Here is a 21,501-nt window from a genome sequence, read left to right on the forward strand (position 1 = left end):
CTAATCTGGCCCAATGGCCCATTTTAAACTCTAGTCTTAGAGCATGTGCTCATAAGCTCATCGGGCGGGGAGTATATAACATTTCTTAGGATCCCATCAAATCCTTAGATGTACCACATTAAAGTAGCCACTAGGTGGCGCCAGACACCCAGGAGTCAGAGAGGTGCCAGTGTGCCTCTATGGGGTTTCAGAAGGGGGAGTATGGAGGCATGAATAGCACTGATATCATGGGATACGCAGCAAACTAGACTAACTGCAGCACAGTGCTGCAATGCCACATTATCCCACACAACAACGAAGGTAGGGGAGTTCCTTGCCTCTCGATCTCTCTCCTCCGCTGGCACAAGCTGATAAAGCAGGTCATCCAGAAAACAAACGAGCCTCCCTTGATCCATGTTTCCAAACAAAATACTTCCCATCCTCTCTTGTCTGTTTGGTAAACACACTAGAAATAGGACACTTGGGTGGGCTTTCAGCTGAAATTGCAATTACCTGCGTTTGGAATGATTACTATTTCATTTGGTTGTAAATAATCTACAAGGATTTTCTATGGATTTCTATATGGTTACCGGAGAACTGCATGAAATCTGCCATCATTCTGTTTTTCTGTGTGCTGCATTTGAAAAGTGTCCTCAGCTCCTCCACCTGACTCCCTGTGAGGTTCACACTGCCTCCTACAGCTCTCACAGCTGCTGCTTGCTCCTCCTGTTTCTCCTTCAGCTCCTTAATAGCAGCTCTCTGCTCCTCCACTTTATTCTCACAGACTCTCAGTCTGGTCCCCCCAATTTGGGTTAGTATAAATAGTTGCATCAGTAACATTTCTACTGAGAACATTTGGATCAGCTTAAAGTTGTTGTAGAAAGTCTAATCTCACTAGTTTTAAATGAACAATGCTGGAATAAGCATCTCCTCAGATGTCAACCACACCTGGATTTCAAATGACTGCATTCACCACCCATGTGATCATTGTATTTGTATCAACAGGTATAATATCACAGTATCCAAACAGCCTTAAGAACCAGCTGTGTTCTACAACACTGTCTGCTTTGTGTAACGAAAAGGTGAATCCATATTACTGTAAGGGTAAAAATAACACACACACACACACATGCACACACACACACACACACACACACACACACACACACACACACACACACACAAATAAATAAACCCCCAAAGGCAAATACATATGTAACAAGCTCCAAATGATCATTTATTTTCATACACAGTGCACTGTGAAACACCATAAAGTACAACCATCTGTACATGCAGTAAAATCATCACAGCTGTTACAAAGGAGAGAATGTGTGTTCATGTGAGTGTGTTGCATGCATGCTGTAGGTATGTGTGTGTGTATGTGAGTATGTGTGTGTGTGTGTGTGTGTGTGTGTGTGTGTGTGTGTGTGTGTGTTTAAACACCTCCCCATCACATGAGGAAGAGGAGTTGCCCGCTGAAGGTGGTGAGGTGGCCAGTGTAAGCAAACACCCACCACCCTGCCTCCAGACGCAGGGCCACACACACACACACACACACATACGCCTATGCTTGATGAGGATTCATCACTGCTCAGTTTCTTTCTCCCACACACACACACACACACACACACACACACACACACACACACACAAACAAACTGATTGTTTTAGGTCTTTAGGAATCTAGGAAGAGTGTGTGTGTGTGTGTGTGTGTGTGTGTGTGTGTGTGTGTGTGTGTGTTTGTTTGTGTGTCCTCATAGGGCTCGTATAACAGTGTGTTTTGGTGGGTGCTGGAGGGTCCGATGGCCGGTTTCAGGTTCAGCATATTACAGGACAAACCGTGTGTGTCGTAAATCTGGTTCTTTCCCTCATTTCCTGAAGCCTTTTTAAACAAGCAGCTGATAGAAAAAAACACACGCTCATACACACACACACACACACACACACACACACACACACACACACACACACACACACACACACACACACACACTCACACACATGGAAAACCATGTGCTGAGGCTGAGCTTCTTCCTTCCTTAACAGCTGAAGAATGGAATCAAAACATCCGTGATCAGAAGAACCAAGGAGCTGGTGAACTATTCTATTACTCAGATGTGTGTGTGTGAGAGAGTGGTGTGTGTGTGTGTGTGTGTGTGTGTGTGTGTGTGTGTGTGTGTGTGAGAGTAGTGGTGTGTATGTGTGTGTGAGTGGTGTGTAGGTGTGTGTGTGAGAGAGAGAGTGGTGTGAGCATATGTGTGTGAGTGGTGTGTACGTGTGTGCTTGTGTGTGTGTGAGTGGTGTGGATGGGTGGTGTGTTTACTGCATGTGTGTCTTTGTTGTAACATGAACGGCTCAATGCATGAACATGAAGGGGAGGTCATGCAGATTTAAATAATAATAAACAAAGTAAACAAAGACATGGGCAAATAAAAAATAAAAGTCTGGAAAAAAGGAACAGACAGTGATGAACGTGACAGTATGTAGAATGTAGTAAGTGTTGCTCCAGTCAATATAGAGTTATAAAGTATTACAGAAATCTGCTTTCCACAATCAGAATCTAAAATGTTTTAATTTAATGTTTTTTTCCCTGTCATGTCATTTGTCCAATCCAACAGTAGACGGGGCTATAGCATTAACCAACCAGGACTCTCCTTACGTATGTAGCCTCTACATTTAGAAAAATATATAAAAACTAAATTGTAATAAAAATGTTGAAACCAGCAGAACCACTGGCTACAACATTGCTGTACAAACCCAAACAGGGTTTTTTATGAAAATGAACCACTTCAGGGGAAACCCCCAACACCCAGATATGCTTCTTGGCACCTGGCACGTGTTTGGCCTTGGTGATCATTTTTACTACAGCAGAGGAGGAAACTCAGTCAGCATTGGTGATCAATCAGAGGAGCCGATCAGCTGTACAGAGATAGCATAACTGTAAAGAGGGACATAAACATTGAGAGGAGTATCAGTAGCATTCAGTATCAACCAATAATTGACATCAGTCATAAAACTGCAAAATCAATAATTAACAAAAATCAATAAAAAAAGTCAGCCTACAGCCCTGTGCCCCGACCTTTAATCAGGAGCACTTCACCAAACAACAAGACAACATGGAATAACTGACAAAAACGAACTCATTTGACTGTATTATTACCTACTGTAAGGAGGGGGATTGGGGACTGGTTACACACACATTAGCTACTGTAGGAGAGTACTGGAGACTGGCTACACACACTACCTAACACAAGTTCATCGGCATATCAATGAGCACCATAAACTGCAGCTCCTCCTCTTCCTCAGAATGATGAAGATGTTTGTCTGGCAGTGAGATATGATTTATGCTGACATAACATCAATAACACACAGCACCAATAACACACAACCCTGAGCCTGGACTTTGAGCTGCTTTTCAGAAAACAAGACGGCACATGTACAACAACTCAAGTGCACATCATTTATGATTCTGTTTATTTGGCTACACACTACTTAACACAAGACAACGGTATTGGAGACTGTTTACTTGGCACCTCATCACCCATTTACACCAACACATGGGGTTACAATGCTAATGTAAGTTCAGTTAACCTCATGAAGAGCCAGCTGTCAGCATATCTAATGCAGTACGCTGGGCAGTGGGCCCAGTTAGAAGGCTGAAGGAGAGGCCTGAGGTCACCTGAAATAAGTGTGTGATTTGTAACTATAGTGATTTTTCCTCTGTGATTAGAATTCAGTGTCACTAAGAGGAGGATAATGTTACCACCTCTGACTGACTGGACTGTTCCTGTAGAGTGAGACCTAGAGCAACCACACAAGCACACTGGACTACCAGATCAGGACATCTTCATAAAACACAGAATTTTAGGCACATAACAAACACAGCTGACAAACAGTGTCATCCCAGTCTCTGGAGATGCAGGTCAATCTGTGATTTTATGACACATCCACACATTGTAGTCTGAGATCAGTGAAGTCAGCAGTGGGGCCATCACCAGAGTGGCACATCAATGAGCACCATAAACTGCAGCTCCTTTTGATGATGTTTGTCTGGCAGTGAGATATGATTCATGCTGACATCACACTATTTTCACCAATAACACACAACCTTGACCCTGGACTACTTAAAAAAAAAAAAATTAAAACGCACAAACTACACCTTACGTGTCTGTATACGGTTCTGTTTTTTTTATGAATATCTGCACGTCTCAATGACATCACTTGGTAACATGTCATATCTAACATTGGCAATGACTACAACCCAAACACAGGTACTGGAAAAACGAGTTATTCATGGACCTGTTTGGTGTTACTGTTGGCTATACATTATGTTCATCGGTTTATTTAGAGATAAAGCAAGTTCAAAGTAAGGGACTAGGACTGCTGTTTAGTACACTCAGATATTCAACTGATATCATTATGGGTCCATTCAACCCATCTCCTGCTTTCACCCCTCTGGCACTGGTACTGGGAGGGAGGTGCAGAGGGGTTCAAATTCTCATCTCAGCTTAGCGCTAGCTCCTTTAGCATAATGTATTATACATTAGAGGTGTAATAGTCATACATACTGGAAGGGGATGAATATGACTGTAACACAGCTCAGTAGCTAAGCTAAATTAGGCATTGTTGTAATAATACTAAAAAACAAAAGCACAGACATAAAGGTCATCAAAGTTGCACAAGGGGAGGCCACCATTGGGGGCAAAACAGCTTCTGCATTAGGTTGCTGTGTATAACCCCACTGGGTAATGTTTGGAGGCCCTCAGTAGAAAAATGACCCAATCCCCTCAGTATGATGGTGACATTCATGTACTGACCCCCCTTTCCCTTCCACTAAAACAGCTATATGAGTGTACTATGACAGAATGATCAACTTATACTGTTCTCTTCCTGAACACATAGTTCATCGAATGGTCAAACACACACACACACACACACACACACAAGCCACTGCAGTTCTAATGTAAACGGCCCATTTCAAGCTCTAGCCTTAGAGCATGTGTTAATAAGCTCATATTCAAATTCAAATTCTTTAGATATACTACATTAAAGTGGCCACTAGGTGGCGCCAGACACCCAGCAGTGAGAGAGGTGCCAGTGTGAGAGCTCAGCAGTGGCTCAGGGAACAGGTCACAGGTGCACACAGTTTTGCATAGATGGAATCAATTAAAAACAAACAAATGAACAAAATCTTTTAGATCCACGTTGGGGGGAAAAAACTTTGCATGTTCCTCTGTACTATTCTACCTCTGCATAAGGTAAAATGGGTTAAAAAGACAGGAATATGAAACATTTCATAAGTGTGTATTCCTCCTTTTCCTCAGGAGGATGACAATAATTGTCTGGCAGTGAGATATGCTTCATGCTGACATAACATCAATAACACACCAATAACACAACACCAATAACACACAACCCTGAGCCTGGACTTTGAGCTGCTTTTTAGAAAACAAGACGGCACATGTACTACAACTCACGTGCACATCATTTATTATTCTGTTGATGTGATGAAACACAACCTTAGGACACGTCTTGGTAATATGTAGCCAGGTCACAGAGTATATATTTGACTGAAAGAACACGCAGCAGATGAGAAGAGAGAAGAATCGTCCAGTTTCAGCATGAAGACTTCTGGAGCTCTACTGGTGCTGCTGTGCTGCTGTTTGGCTGAGACGCAGCTCAGAGGAGAGACCATCAGTGAAAATGACATCACTCACCAGGGCCACTCTGGTGAAGCAGAGACCAGAGAGATCGAGGTTATGGGTGCAGAACAGAGAACTGAAGCTGCTGCCACAGCTTCCACCCAACAAACCTGCCAGCCTGACATCCACACTGTGCTGAGAGAGATGAGCGCACTGATGGCGGAGCAGAGAGTGGAGGTCAGATACACTAAGACACAAATGGAGACCAGACTGAGAGCCAGTGAGAATAAAGTAGAGACCATGGAGACCAGACTGAGAGCCAGTGAGAAGACAGTGGAGGAGCAGAGAGCTGTTATTAAGGAGCTGAAGGAGAAATAGGAGGAGCAAGCAGCAGCTGTGAGAGCTGTAGGAGGCAGTGTGAACCTCACAGGGAGTCAGGTGGAGGAGCTGAGGAGGGAGAGAGAGAAGAGCAGGGTGTCTTTCTCTGCTTCAATGGTAACATCTGGTGGTGGTCAGTATTTTGGTCCCTATAGTAAGCCAACCACACTGATCTACAGACATGTCTTCACCAACACTGGAAACGCCTACAACCCCAATACAGGTATGACTGTAAAGACAGCCCAGATTCAAACTGTAGGAATCATGTCATGCTGACATCATTGATATTTTGTATAATTATTTTTCTATTTTCCTTCTTCTGTAGGTGTCTTCACGGCTTCAGTGTCTGAAATATTTGTTTGTTTTTAATTAAAGCACTTCACCCCAGATCAGTCAGTCCATGCAAGTTCAAGGGGAATTTGTCCTAAATACCAGTCATCATAACTGACTGCTCCCTTCACAGAAATGCAATATTATCAGCTCTCGCCTCTCATTGTCAAGAACAGAGATGGCACTACGTGCACTTCCTTCTGTTAAAATATGTTCCATTGTTCATACAGACAGCAGTGAACAGGACGAACATTGTTCAAGTAGTTGGAAGCTTTCCCACTATATGGTTTCAAATACACGGTAAAGCTTGCTAAGCCTTTATCACCTTTTATATGCCCTTTCACACAGGGAGTGACAGGCCCCATGGCACCATTCTTTACCCACTCAAATCACACACTGAAAAATAAGGTTTCTTAAAGTCATTCACAAATACAAGAGGACAGCAAGATGAACCCTTCATTTTGGACAAAAAAACGCAACGGATGCAGTATACCTGAACTTACATTAAATGCTGACTGTCTAATAATGTCCTCTAATCTCTTATAACATCAACATCGGCTCTTTTGATCATATCAACTTTAAAAATTAGTGTTGGTTTTCTCTGACAGGTTTTGTTCAAGCATGTCTAAAAGTGTTTTGCTGATGTAACAGGGCTTAGTGTTGAATAAATACCAGCCTCTTCTTGTAAGTGGGTCTCCAGGTGAATTCAGTTAATAAACAAATAAGCCCGGGCCTTTACTGGGAGTGGGGTTATGATTTTGATTATAGTTTTAACATCTCTAAAAGCACAGGCTGCTCATCTGTGAACAGAAATATTACAGTTAATGAAAACTAAACTAAAACTAGCTGTGAGAAAATCATTTAGTTAGAAATACAAGTTTTCAAAAACATGAAAACTAGATCAAAACTACAGTAAACAATGCCACACAAATAAAAAACGAAATAGAATTGCTGCTAAAATCAGCTTTGTTTCCGTTACGCCCTTGATTAGCAATGTGGTTGCTGTACCACTTTGTCCTGTTCTGTTTGACCTCTTGAGAGACACAGGCCTAACAAAAATCATCACAGCATCACAGATGAGTGCAAAAGTGGTCATGGAGTTGTGACAGCCTGTCTTTAGAAGTATGAAGAACCAGTATAACCAGTTGTAGAAGTGATCTGATCCAGATAGGCGTTTGTGTGTTCAGTGTACGAAGGCTCTGATTGGTGAGCAGTTGTAGTGCTCCCTCCAGCCTCTGCTCTTAAAAGCATCGCTGTGCTGGATGAGGTGACACTTCCTTCAGGGGGACAGAGGACTAGAAAATCACCTGCATCTTTCGCTGAGATTAGGTAAGGCCACTGCTCCTCAAAGAAACTTAACCTAAACATCACAGCATAACAGTGGTGTTCTGTAGTGATCTTAAACATTACTTCACACTGTGGAGAATATTTCAGAATTGTCACTAATGTATACATGCTGATATAACCATGCTTTAGATGATTTTTTTTGTTTTTCCTAACATGTGTGTGTGTGTTTGTGTGTGTATGTTTCTATGTGGGTGTGTATGTGTTACACATTTAGTTTATAAAGCTGTGTGTTGAGCATGAAGACTCCCGGCGCTGTGCTGCTGTTGCTGTGGTCTGGTCTAGTTGTGGTTGCAGGAGTTGGTAAAGATCTCCAAGACAAAACTGCTGACACAGCCTACCAGCCTGACATCCACACGGTGCTGAGAGAGATGAGTGTACTGATGGCAGAGCAGAGAGTGGAGCTTAGATACACTAAGACACAAATAGAGGCCATGGAGACCAGACTGAGAGCCAGTGAGAATAATGCAGAGACCATTGAGACCAGACTGACGGAGAGGCTTGCTGCAAGTGAGAAGAAGGCAGAGGGCATAGAGATCAGACTCAGAGCCAGTGAGAAGACAGTGGAGGAGCAGAGAGCTTTTATAAAGGAGCTGAAGGAGGAACAGGAGGAACAAACAGCAGCTGTGAGAGCTGTAGGAGGCAGTGTGAACCTCACAGGGAGCCAGGTGCAGAAGCTGAGATGGGAGATAGAGGAGAGGAGGGTGTCTTTCTCTGCCTCACTGGTAGCATCTGGAGATGTAATTACAGGACCCTTTAACGCAGCAACTCCCCTGGTCTACAAACACATCTTCATCAACATTGGGAATGCTTACAACCCAAATACAGGTGAGAAAAGCTGTCAGTAAGTGTAAATGTGATGTTAATGTACTGTAATGTGTCCTGTCAGTGGCTGGAGCTGTTGCCACTCCGCCCCTGTTTTGTAAACAGATGGTGTCTGTCTGTGTTTCTGAGTGTTTGTTGCTCTTTCTGTCTTAGGGGACTTCACAGCTCCGGTCAGAGGGGTCTACCACTTTAATGTCTTTGTGTTTGCGAATGGCCATGGATCAAGTCTCTCTCCATAAAAATGGCGAACATATTGTCCTTGCCTACACTAACCAGAACACCGCTCACATGACATCCTCCAATGGGGTTTCTCTTCTGTTGGAGTTTGGGGACGTGGTCAACCTGAAGCTGTGGCAGAATACCTGGGTGAGAGACACTTATCACCACCACACCACCTTCTCTGGACACCTGCTCTTCCCCCTTGCTCCAAAAGAGCCCTGTCCTCAGTCAATTCCCCTTGAATAAATAATGATGATGATGTGAGGGAAGCAGTATACTGATGTAGAAGTTATGTTGGGTGTGGAGTGACGCAATCAGTGAGAAACAGGCAGAAGGGAACACACTCCGCTCCTTGTTTCCTACATGGTCACTGGGTGGGTCTGGGCAAAACTTTTAGTGTGACAAAGTCAGGGTTCATTCTCTTTGGTTGCTGAATCTGTGCTTACTGTCTGCTCTTAGTTAAACTCACGTTTTGGTTGGTTACTGGGCACATGTTCAGGATAAAAAGCGTGTGCGTGCACGAGCATTACGGTCGCGCGCAAAGTGTCCCGGTTTTAGGTTTGGGTAGGGTGACCAGATTTCCCAGACCTAAAACCGGGACACTTTGCGCGCGACCGTAATGCTCGTGCACGCACACGCTTTTTATCCTGAACATGTGCCCAGGTCAGACACAGACATAGATTTTGCCAACAGCACACGTAGGCCTACTGTTCACAACATAATGGGGTATCTCAGTTATTATTCATGCATTTTCTATGTAGCCTACATATCTAAGAAAAAATATTAAAAGACATTGAGTGAGTTTTGTGTGGGACCAACTTTATTTTTCAGAATTAAAGCATTCTTTTGGAAAATGTACCCACTGAACCCAAACAAACTATTTTGAACTGCTGCCACAGGCTTGAACTAAAGTTATGGTGACACTTTACAGTAAGGGTACAGGATCTATGAATTATTATTGTGCTTTACTTCATTCCTTTATATCTCATGAATCATCAGGATTTGACATGAGTTCATAGCCTCTCACATGACCTCATGCATGAACAACACATCAACTAAAGCATTAGGTGGGTACATTATTAGGCACAAGTTGTGTTCAAATCAGAATTTGCGCAGTGATGACCACATTGTTTTGCATAAAAAGAAATAATCATGATCATACATAAAATCACAATTCATAATGATGTGCCGTACCTAATGCTTTAGTTGTGTTGTTCATTTATGAGGTCACGAATGACAAATGAACACATCAATTCCTGATGATTCATGGGATATTAAGGAATGCAGTAATACATAAATCATTAATGACATAATGCATACTATTACATATACTACATCAATGAATTCATGCGTGAATTCATGATAATTGTATCCTGTACCCTTAGCGTAAAGTGTTACCAGTGTTATTCCAACAACACACACACCCTATTGGAAACATTCATTCCGTATATTTGTTAGAGGAGTGAATTTGCTGAAGTATCATTTTATTGGCTAACGTCCCCTCCTCCGCAGCCCGCTTGAGCTCACCACTTCCAGTGCTAACATTGCTAAAATAGGTGGCTATGCTGCTAGCCCCTGCCTCTACCCACCTGGGGTTATGTTTGGCTGTTTTAACATGATCTTTCACATCTGCGCTACCACCATGGCTTACAGAAAATTAGGTTTTGCAGTGTGTGCAGAACGCTGCATAATCATCGCCCCGGACTAGCTATGGATATAGCCTGACCATTAAAACGAGACAGATAGAAGAGGCTTTTGCAACAATGTTTACAAATATACATTGTAACGCTGGCTGCACAGATTATGCAGACACAGACCACTACGATTGACTGACACACACACACATTGTTCAAATCAACTGCTGGACGCTTTATTAGTCCTTCTACATGGGTTTAGTTAATGATCGGCTATAATAAGTAGGGATGGGTATCGTTTGGGTTTTTTCCAATACCGGTGCTAAACCGATACTTTTAAAACGATACCGGTGCCTGAACTGATACTTTTTCTTTTTTTTAAGCACAAAGCGACGATTGACGACATTAAAGAAAGGCTTTTTTTATTCCCAAGGCAATTTTTTTTCTTTAAATTGAACAATATATTAACTGTTTAAAGTATATTATAAATAAAAAAACATACAAAACACTTGGCTTCAAACTACAGCTTCAAACTTTTTAACTTCAAGCTATGAACATTATATTAACTGTAAACAACAGTTTATAGTATACTTAAATAAATATAAATAAATACAAAAAACAGCTTCAAACTTCTTTTGCAAAAATAAGAGCATATTTGCCTTTGGAGTCAAAAATTTATTATTTTGTTTGCATTTATTTCATGAAATTTCACCATTTTATGAGTTGTTTACCTATCTTTTCTATCTTGTTTATAGTTAATCTTGTTACTTGAACACACTGAGGGCCTCATTTACTAACATTGCGACCGCAGCTTAATCTGCGCTTTTGCCAAACCGCATATACCGCACGGTATTTTTCCGTGGTATTTAGAACCTCGTCGTAATCAGCGCCTAACACCGCCCATTAGTGTTATTTAGCGCTCCGCTAAAATAGGGAAGAAAGAGCCTGCGTGTTCCTGCCACAATGGATGATGAATTAGAATTAGAGCTTTTGGTTCACGAAGGTTACAGCAAACTAACCCGGGTAAATATAGAAACTCATAAATATTTCTCCGTTTAGCCCTTCCGTCCACACTAAAAGTTGTGATCACTTTGAATTCAAGACTGTCTTTTATTGGTGAGCTGATTTGGGGAAATTAATCTTTTCAGCGAACATTGAGTTTCTGGGTTGCTATGGTTACCCCCAGGGTGCCTGTGCAGTTTCATATTAACGAGTTTATGTTCACAAGTTCATATTCACACATATTAGTTAATCACACACAGGCAACTGCAAACTGTTGCAAGATGGTTCCTTAAACTAGAGATAGCTAGGATACTTAATAGCCAGGTTAACTGCTCCATAGCATCCCGTTAAATAGTCTTGTAGGAATACACAACACCCCTTACTTTAAAACGGCGTATTCCAGCACTGAAAACCATGGTTTTCAAAAACGCTGCCCTAGGCGGATACATTTGAAAACTGGAGTTGTAGCCTGGACAGGGGAAACTGAAGTTTTCAGACGTTTGGTTGCCATGGCACTGGGGGTAGCTTGCGCTAGAGAGGCTATAACGTCAAAATAAACATGGAAGGTGAAATGAATATGCTGCTCACAATTTACTTACCGGTAGTTTAGTTAGTGTACTTCAAGTACAAGTACTTTTCCTGAATAGATACCCATTACTCCTACGCAGAAGGTGTGCACTGTACTCGGTGTGCTTGAAAATGAAGTGAAAATACGGTTTAAACCATACAATGAGCGGTGATTCTGGGTAACAGCTAGCTGGTGGGACAGTTTGTATATGCCTATATTAAATTATATATAAAAAATAACATAACAAAACAAATAATATTTCTGAACTACAGGGGAAGCCGCAACCCACCCACAAACACCAATGCCTCCTTAGCAGAGGAGCTCAACCACTTCTATGCCTGCTTCAAGACATCTGGGCTAGATAATGGAGCTGCTCCCCCACCTGCTGGCACAGACCACACAGCCATGGTAACAGCAGAGGAGGTAAGACACATTCTCAGGTCTGTGAACACAAGGAAGGCAGAGGGACCAGATGCCATTCCAGGAAGAGTGCTCAAAAAATGCGCATACCAGCTCGCAGATGTCTTTATGGACATTTTTAATATGTCTTTAGCCAAAGCGGTCGTACCAACCTGTTTTAAAACAGCAACTATTATTCCTGTGCCCAAGCAAAGCAACATCAGCACTTTAAATGATTATAGACCTGTGGCGCTCACTCCCATCATCGCCAAGTGCTTTGAGAGGCTAGTGGCGAAGCGCGTTAAGGCTGCCCTCCCTCACTCCCTGGACCAGCATCAGTATGCTTACAGGGAAAACAGGTCCACTGAGGATGCTATCGTCACAGCCCTCCATACAACACCTGGACAAGAAGGAGACATATGTGAGACTCCTCTTCATAGACTACAGCTCGGCTTTTAATACCATCGTCCCCAACCGGCTGATCACCAAACTCCTTGATCTGGGCCTCAGCTACAGCCTGTGTATGTGGATTAAGGATTTCCTAACAGATCGCCCCCAGACAGTGAGACTGGGTCCTCACCAATCCTCGAGCCTGTCCCTCAGCACCGGAGCTCCACAAGGCTGTGTATTGAGTCCCCTGCTCTACTCCGTCTACACATATGACTGCACCAACACCCATACTTCAAATACAGTAATCAAATTTGCAGATGACACGACTGTGGTAGGACAAATCACCAACGGAAATGAAAGTGCCTACAGAGACGAAGTTGACAGACTGACAGGATGGTGTAAGCAAAACAACCTGACCCTGAATGTCAAAAAGACAAAAGAAATCATAGTTGACTTCAGACGGCAAAAGGCAAACCCTCAACCCCTCATCATCAATGGTGAGGAAGTGGAGAGGACATCCTGCTTTAAGTTCCTTGGGGTTATGGTCTCAGAGGACCTGAAATGGGTGAGTAACACAACCGCCACAGTCAAGAAAGCACAGCAGCGGCTCTACTTCTTGAGAATACTGAAGAGAAACAACCTGTCTTCCGAGCTGCTTAAGTCTTTTCACCACTGTTGCATTGAAAGTGTCCTCACATACTGTATCACTGCATGGTATGTCAACTGCACAGACAAGGACAGGAAATCCCTCAGTCAGGTCATAAGGTCTGCAGAGAGAATAATTGGACTTTCACTGCCTCCCCTGGACGACATCTTTAGGACACGCTGCCTCCGCCGAGCATGTGGCATTTTGAAGGATGAGACTCACCCCGCAAACCATCTCTTCACCCTGCTACCCTCTGGCAGGTGCTACCGGGCCACTACAGCCCTCACCTCCAGACTGCAGAACAGTTTCATCCCCAGGGCCATCACAGAACTGCACTTTTTTTAGTGGTTGCACAAACAAATTTCGTTGTGTATCCAATGCACAATGACAAATAAAGTCTATTCTATTCTATTCTATTCTATTAGCACATACCCATACATAGCTTCCGATTAGCATACAAACACAACAACTCACAAACCTATTATTTCTAAGCCGGCAGACTTATATATTTATAACAAACTTATATATACACTAGATTGGGTACCCAAACAGATGTCAGATGAGTGATGCCGGCCTGTTTTCGTTTCTGGAGAGTGGTGGAGCCTCAAACAAAATGGCTACTTCGCGCCAAAAGCGCACTCAAAGGAAACAACTCCCTCGTCGTCCACCTCACCGTGTTGGCGAGGCTGGAATGGAGATGTCGTCGCAGCAGTCCAAGAGCTGTCGGGAACTGATGATCCAGGAACTGATTGTCGAATGATACCCCTTTTCCACCAAAGCCGGGCCGGTGCTGGTTCTGGGCTGGTTCCAGTGGCGTTTCTACATTAGGGGCAGGTGGGGCACTGCCCCACCAGATCCAGATGACGCTGTTGTGCAGAAAGCTCAATACATTCGTACTTCGCGGCAAAATATATATATATGCAAAGTAGCGTGAATAAACTTGACTCACAAGCATTATAGTCTTGTTTTGGAGTAATTTGATTCGTGTGTTTTTCTGTCTGTGTGCTTGCTCTGTGAAATGCTGCTCTCCGCTGTCCCTCCCTTTCCGGTGGGGCAACGACCCACGCTGCCCCACCGTTACTATGGAAACACCAATGAGCGTGAACCACACAGGCCAAAGTTAACATTGAGCGGTGGGGCACTTTCAGATGTGCCCCACGAAATCTAGTCCCTGCCCAAAAATAGTATTTAAATTAGCTTTGTACCAAAACTGGCAAATGTACAGCGTATTAAAGTGTATAAGATAGTGTTGTATTACTGCGTGTATAAATCAGCCTGAGACAAATAGTAGAACTTTGATTTCGCGACGAGAATTTGGTTCGGCGTAAAACATTTTCTTGTTGAGCTTTATTTCCAACGGCATTTTAACGTTCATCTCCAACGTCCTCACTCAGCTAAAGCCCGAATTATAGATCTGCGTCGGTGTCCGTCCGTTTTACGGATGGGCGGGGAAACGGATTCGGACGTACTGTTTTTGATTTATACTTCTTCGACGGCTGTGGGTGTTGAAAACAATTCACCGCCAGAACAGTGGGTGGAGCAGCGGTTTTTTGGTCACAGACGAGCTACTACGCGACCTCTTTGAGTGATAGAATTCGTCGTCATCAAGAGCAACAGGTGTAGTCACATGGGTCTTTGAGACACACTACATTACAATGAATAGTCTGTCTAACGCTATATATTCACTTGAAAAGGCAAACTTATCTCCATCATGGTAGATATTATTTGTGTGAAAAATAGTAGCAATCTATAACAAAATGATATGCTTATCTTACATACACTATAGAAACTATTAAAAACGATTCAATGAAATTAATACTATCTCATTTTCTTTGGTATTTTTTGTCATATTCAGATTTGTAATGATGATTGCTGGGTAATATGTATGCTGTTGTCCAATGTCAAGTCTCTATTTGATCATGTGACGAGACGATATGATAGTTTAGGCGCAACATCTGAACGTCAAGACCAACAAGCTGACTGGGCAAATAAATATCTGTGACAACGTGATTACAGGAGGCAAACTGGTATCAGGGAAGAAGTTAAAAATAAACTGTCATCTGGAGAGTTTAAAAGAATACAAAACGAGGGGGAATCTACTGTATGGAGATATTTCTGCTTAGTAGTCAACGCGGATTTATTAAACCTGGATGGTTGGGGGAGAGAGATGAACGTCAAAACCGACAAACTGGGCCAGAGGCAAAAGCACCTGCAAGCTGAAAACAATGGCTTTCAAGCATAAGCGTGATAAGGCATTGAACATTCCATATTTAAATATCTTAATAAGTAGTCAAGTCAACGTGTCTGCCTCACGTGATGGAGAAGTTTGTTTTTGAGACTAAAATAAATCACATTTAGGATAATAGCCTTCTTGTGTGCGGGGATTTTTTTTATGTCCTAGCTGTGACAACGCGATTACAGGAGGCAAACTGGTATCAGGGAATAAGTTAAAAAATAAACTGTCATCTGGAGAGTTTAAAACGATACAAAACGAGGGGGAACCTACTGTATGGAGATATTTCTGCTTAGTAGTCAAGGCATTGAACATTCCATATTTAAATATCTTAATAAGTAGTCAAGTAAACGTGTTTGCTTCACATGCTTCTCCCCTGTACAAAAGCGTCGGCTAAATGACTAAATGTAAATGGATTAGACCTCGATTGTTGGACTATGTAGATCGTTTTATAACGAACTTTGTGCACTTAAAGTTTTAAAAAATCTGGAGAGTTTAAAACGACACTCGAGGGGAAATTTACTGTAGGCCTATGGAGATATTTCTGTCGGATGGCATCATATTCTATGCGGATTCTAATGAGGCTGTTTGATATGTCCAATGTAAGAAGTGTGAAGCTTTAATGAAATATGATTGATGCCATCCTCTTTCTCCACAACATGGATTAAACATCGATGGTTGGACTATGTAGATACTTTTATAAGGAATGTGTCAAGAAAAAAGATAATCTTCAATGGTAAGACTTGTTTTATTCGCGCCTCTTCTGGTGTAGCATATAACGTGAGTTTTATTTAGGCATATCAGATGCATAGCGTGTGTAATGTGTAGGCCATTTCATTCCGTTCTTGCAATGTGAATAATTCATTTCAATATGCTTATATCCCTTTTGTGCGCGCTTGTGCGTTTAACGGGGCTTGTTTGTGTGAGCCAGTGCATTTATCATTCATCTGTTGATGCTCGAGTTTGATAAAGGCAGGCTATTCTTAAGAAACGTATGTAAATGTGTCAGTAGTATGAACAGTTGAGACATTGACTCATTGGGGTTCGGACTAAATATTTTACTTGCTGTCGGGCTGGGGTAGGGCTGGGACAAGTCAGCGCGATAAGGCATTGAACATTCCATATTTAACTTGGCATAGTCGCCCCATAATGCCGTGCGGCGGGCACATACTTTTCTCGATGTGATGCAGCGCATAGGCATATATACATGTCTATGATGCAGCGCCCAACGATGTTCTTTAACAATGTTCCTTACTGTTCTAATTGCATGTCGTTGTTCTGTGTTGGGACGGAGTTTATACAGGTGTGTGACGGTAGCACAGTCTGTTCGTGATAACTTGTAGCAGGGCATAAAGCCCGTGCCATTTTGACATTGTATTGTGTTTAGTGTTTAATTAAAAGCCATAACAAATATTCCACACTTCCGTGATTTGTTACAATATCTTAATAAGTAGTGAAGTCAACGTGGATTCTATGGATTAAATTAATTTATTGACACATCTTTTCAGGACGGCCACAGCGCTTTAAAACGACGTGTTTATAAGTTACATTATTCAAAGATGGTAGATAAAAGGCGAGATAATCGCCAGGTGTAATAAGCCTACTTTCTCATTATGTGTGTGTGTTAGGGTTTGTAATGCAATGGTGTTGGCTGCAAGTTAACTCCACTTCACGTTAAGGTTAGCTTTTGTATATGAGCATTCATTTCAACTGTTCCATCATCTGAAATATCACGGTGTCGAAAAACAAACCTTTGATCTAAACAGAATATTCAGTATGGAATGGGAATATTTCAGAGCAGGGCTATCTTTTATCGCGTTTGACAAATATGCTCCGATTGCTGTGATGTCTCCTGTGAGAATGGGATAGTATTCTCTCCTATGAATTCGCGGTCATTTGAGCGTCCTTATAAGTGTTTCAGAAATATCTTCAGACCTCTTCTGTTATGTTTGTTCATAATCAACTAGAAGAAGCTTGTGAGACGGTCTACAGGCTATTCATAAAAAACATACGTAAATGTGTCATTAGTATGGACAGTTGAGACATTGACTATGTCTGGTTGGATTCCGACAATATATTTGAATGGCTGTCTGGCTCGGGCACTACTCTGTCGGACGCAGGCCGGGCTCGGACAGAAATATTCGGCTGATCCACACTCTATAACAGAATAGGAACAGATAGGGAATGAAACAGGAAATGTGAGATTCCAGAAATGATGTCGTTAGGAAATGATTTCGTTAGCGGACCAATCACAGCCAAGGGGGTATCCGTCGCTATCCGTTCGTATCCGAAAAAGTTACAAAAATTGAGAGGTGCACGTCGGTGTCCGTCCAGCTCTCCGAAGGGCTCGGATGGGCTCGGATGGGCGTTCCACCACGGGGAAGGGTGTTGCCAAGGCGTGGCTATGTGTCCGGACGGACACCGACGCAGATCTATAATTCGGGCTTTAGGTGCTGATTACGTGTTGTAGTACAGGTCCCGGGAGAGTTCAAACTTGATTTGAATGCTAACAACATGCTAATATTTAGCTCTCTATTCACCACTACGGTCTTGAAACGACTTTCCCGTAGTGACATCAATGTTTCCATCTGTTCACGCAGTATTACCAAAACAATAGTAATGATAGTAATGACAACAGCAATAATAATGATAATGATAATAACACTAATAGTATTAAGAGTTAGACCTTCCCTTTTCCATTTTAAACCATGATTACAGAAAATGTCTCAACTTAAAATTCAAAAAAAGTTATGGAAGGACGAGGACATGTTGCGGGCACTTGAGGAGGTGGCTGCAGGAATGGCAGTGCGCCAGGCAAGCCGGGTCTTCCATGTCCCTCGTAACACCTTGAGGGACAGGGTGAGTGGGCGGGTGACCCATGGTAGCCTGAGCGGGCCAAAGCGAAAGCTGTCAGCAGCTGATGAGGAAGCTTTGGTCCAGTACTGTCTGTACTGTTCGGCGCATGGGTTTCCACTCACCAGGGCCCGGCTCCTGGCGTATGCCAGCGCAGTGATGAAGAAGAGGAGCCAAGATGAACACCAGCCACCACTTGGAAAAAGGTGGTGGCTTTGTTTTAGGAGGAGGCATGCGGCTGTGTTAAGTATGGGAACACCCGACAACATCGACCGGGCAAGGGCCTGCTTTGCCACGATGGAGACGGTGAGTAGGTACTTTGTTCTCCTAGAGAAAACATTAACTGAGCATGGGCTGAGGGACAAACCGGCACAGGTCTACAACTGCGACGAAACCGGCTTCAGCATGGAGAAGAGCAGGTGCAAGGTGCTGGCACGCCGGGGGACAAGGAGGGAGGGTGTTGTGCTCCTGCATCTCCCGCCACACACCTCCCATGCCCTGCAGCCGCTGGACGTGGGTTTCTTTGGCCCTTTAAAGGCAGAGTTTGCCACGGTGGCTGGCAATCTCTGCCACTTCAAAAATTCATACATAGTGAATAGGACAGAATTTGCCAAGGTTTTCCGCCACCCGTACCAGCGGCTAAAGGATCGGGGTGTTGTGGTGGGGGGGTTTAAGGAGTGTGGCATCTTCCCTCTAAACCAGGATGCCATCAACGCTAGCCGCCTCATGCCCTCTGGCCGCAGAGGCCAAACCACCACTGCCACCACCAGCGGACCATCCTCCTCCTCAGACAGGGCCTCTGCACCTCCCACAACCCCTACCATAACCTCCCCCCAGACACCCAACTCACCACCTCCAACCTATTCTAACCATCCCCTGGTGGCAGCAGGACTGGTCCCCCCCGACCTTGCAGAGGTCCTGACCCGGGTCCAGTATCAGAATATAACCCGGAGAAGAGTTACAGCCGAGGCCCGGGTCATAACTGGGGAGGAGTATGAGAGGCTCCTCCTGCAGAGGGAGCAGCAAGTTACAGCGGCCAGAGAGGCAAAGGAGCAGAGGGCTTAAGAGAGGAGGGAGCGCGCCAGCAACATCGGCCAGCGAGCCACCGCCTCCGCCGGGGCCTCCAGGGGAGCCCCCAGCTGCAGAGGTAGGCCTAGCACCTGCTCCACACCTGTGCCGCCCTCAGCCCTCTCCAACAATGCTCAGCTCACCGTCCCCAGCGTGGCCAGGCCAGGCCCCCCAGCGTGTGCCTCCTCTGCCTCTTCTTCCCACCCCCAAGCAGCCACCTCCTCAGCATCTGGTAATTAATTATTCCTAGATCAAAACAATAGCTTCTAAAAAAAAACTGTCTAAATGCAAATCTCACATAGCATTTCTCACAGGTCAAAGGAAAAGATATAGAGCAGTAGGAAGGGACAGGCGTGCACCCATGGCACTGAACGAAGGTAGAAGTTGGCATCATTATCGCCATCATTAAAGATATATAGATATTACAAAATAGGTGAGTTAGGGAGAGTGAGTGAGTTTTTCCTTTTTTGTATGTTCTTTTCTGTTAGACACATGTGGAAGATGTGGCAAAACGAACCCACCAGGGGAAGAAGATATTGTGCCATGGGTGTTCTGTCCCCTGTGTGAGGAGTGGTTCCACTGCACGTGTGAGCAGTGGGACCACTCAGGAGAGGAAGAGGAATTCACATGTGAGCGGTGCCGGGCCATCCAAGACCGCATCATTAGAAGGATGGCGAATGAAGCCTAATTTGTGTGTGTGTTTTCATTCATCTTGTCTATGTGTTGCTTTTTTATATAGATAGTTTAAATAATTTATAAAAAAATGTATATTGTAAATATTGATAATAAATGATATACACTACATTATGTGGGATGTCTGTCTTTGTTTAGATCAGGGTTATCGTGAACAGTACTGCTATCTATTATTATTACTTTCCTGGCATAAAAAATACAACCGGAGCACAACGAAATTAAATTTGAGGAAGAAGAAGTCAAAGGGCGATTATAGGTTCCGGACTGTCATCGTAGCCATTTCGCGCATGTAAAAAACAAAACGGAAAATACGGTAAGAAATGTTTCCGCTGAGAGTCAAACAAGACTTCCTTCATTTTGTACACATCCGTCACTTCTGAAATATGTAATGTTGATTAATTAAACCATATTTATATCGATAAAAAACATCTTTGTTTAGCAGGTTTTTGATGGCTGGGGCGGAAATAGGTATCTTTACGATAACTGGTAAGTAGGTAGTAGCTAGTCTACTTGTGTAAAGATATATGTATTGTTTATGTAATCACTTATATATGTATTGTTTATGTAATCACTTTTATATATCCAACCCAAATGCGTTGGCAATACTAGTCTACAACGTTATGGTCATGCCAATAAAGCTTCTTTTGAATTGAATAGTCAACTCCCGTCATGAACTGCATTGTCACTCGTTTGATCTACGTGGAGAAATATAGAAAACCCGTTGCCAAGTAAACAGAACATTAACTTAAGCTCGTTTGGTACTACATGGTATTAAAAATGAAACATAATAGAAGTTTTATCGAAATTTGTTTGCCTTCTCCCAGGAATAAAACCACTCGTGAATAACTAGTAACCTGTAACAACATTCCAAAATGTTCAGCTAGGACAACGGAGGCGTATGACGTGATGAGTAGCTAGCCCTACTCTGGCTCTCGGTCGGTGGAAAATCAAGCTGGTTCTTAGATAAGAACCAGCACCGAACCGCTTAAGCACCAGCCCGGAACCAGTACCGGCCCGGCTTTGGTGGAAAAGGGGTATGAGTGTCCTATTTCTTGAGAAAGAGAGGATGGGAAGTATTTTGTTTGGAAACATGGATAAAGAAAGGCTCGTTTATTTTCTGGATGACCTGCTTTATCGACTTGTTCCGGTGGAGTCTCCAGTACTCTCCTACAGTAGCTAATGTGTGTGTAACCAGTCCCCAATCCCCCTCCTTACAGTAGGTAATAATACACTCAAATTAGTTAGTTTTTGTCAGTTATTGCGTCCATGTTGTCTTGTTGTTTGGTGAAGTGCTCCTG

At 43.2% G+C, this 21,501-nt stretch overlaps 1 pseudogene; it reads left to right on the plus strand.

Annotated features, from left to right (window-relative positions):
• The first annotated feature begins 7,837 nt into the window (after positions 1-7,837).
• Positions 7,838-8,963, plus strand: LOC116223101 (annotated as a pseudogene).
• The last annotated feature ends 12,538 nt before the right edge of the window (positions 8,964-21,501 follow it).

This window comes from Clupea harengus, chromosome 13 (genome assembly GCF_900700415.2).
Source record: "Clupea harengus chromosome 13, Ch_v2.0.2, whole genome shotgun sequence".
In the NCBI taxonomy this organism is placed as follows: domain Eukaryota; kingdom Metazoa; phylum Chordata; class Actinopteri; order Clupeiformes; family Clupeidae; genus Clupea; species Clupea harengus.